Raw genomic sequence first — 1,160 nt, 5'->3', positions numbered from 1 at the left:
ACAGTACAGAGGACCTTCTTCAACCTCCTTATCCTGATGAACCCCTTGGGCAGGAGGTGACACGTTGCAGCTTTGGGGGACCCCTAGACCGGGGTGGGAAGAGGTGAGTTTGCTGAGAGCCACAGCCTATAAGATCTTTATGAATAATCAGGGAGAGACCGGAATCCACCACCCAGTGGGCACATCTTCAATCAGGACAGGCTGTGACAGTCTTGCTTTCTTTTCCCCGGGAGAACGATTTCAATGAGTGCAAAGTTTTAATGACCGCCCTTCACCCTCCCTGCCTCGGCCATCCACACACCTAACACGCTTCCTTGCTCTAAGGCTGCATGAGCCTTGCTGGTGCATGAGCCTGCCATGTCTGGAGACCATGTGGAACAGGGCATGCCTGTGGTTGTCCATACGGAAGGCAAGGATGACGGCTTCACCCGAGAAGCAGTACAGGCAGCCATCAACCCCATGTTGGACCAGGTCAACACCTGCCTGGACCAGCTGGAGGAGAGGAATGACCACCTCCCTGGCTGCCTCCAGGAGTGCTTGAATCTAACTGGTATACACATGTTGAGTTCCAGCAGCCACTCAAGGAGGCCCCAAGTGATTGGCAGCCCCTGGTGGAGCCCTCCAAGGGTGCCGGGGCCAGGCCCCAACCCTGCCTGCCTGAGCCAGGCTCTAGCCTGAGTCCTTGCCACCTGGCTTAGGACTGGCCTCCAGATGTCCTGGGGTACCTGCCTGCCTGGGCCATCCTTCTGGTACTTCCTTTGGCAGGCCTGGCATCACCCCCACCTCCAGGCATCCCTACCTAGGGTCAGGTGTGGGCCTGTGACCCACCCAACATGCCTGCCTGCCCAAGTCCTGGATGCTTCCCCCTCTGCCTAGGTTCATTAGACAGATTGAGAGTTATCTTAACATTCTCCAGAATTAGTATTCCTGCACCATGTTGCCAATTAAATGGCTATTTCATAAAATGTTGTCTGCAAGCTGCTTTACAAAGGATTGGTAAATTTACCTATTAGAAATTTTACACAATATGTGCAGAATTTTGTTTTTTTCAAGCACAAAATAATTCTGCCATTCAGGTACCTTTTTGATTCTGTCCATTCATACTCTGGTAAGGAGTGTTACATAGTTAAAAATCCCTAATACTCAAGGGACTGGATTCT

The 1,160-nt window shown here is 51.9% G+C and overlaps 1 pseudogene; it reads left to right on the top strand.

The window, feature by feature from the left end:
* The first annotated feature begins 357 nt into the window (after positions 1–357).
* On the top strand, positions 358–698 carry LOC139181498 (bublin coiled-coil protein pseudogene; annotated as a pseudogene).
* Positions 699–1,160: the final 462 nt, after the last annotated feature.

This window comes from Bos indicus, chromosome X (genome assembly GCF_029378745.1).
Source record: "Bos indicus isolate NIAB-ARS_2022 breed Sahiwal x Tharparkar chromosome X, NIAB-ARS_B.indTharparkar_mat_pri_1.0, whole genome shotgun sequence".
Taxonomy (NCBI): domain Eukaryota; kingdom Metazoa; phylum Chordata; class Mammalia; order Artiodactyla; family Bovidae; genus Bos; species Bos indicus.
Note: the sequence above shows the minus strand (reverse complement) of the source record. Positions and strands in the feature narration are given on the sequence as shown.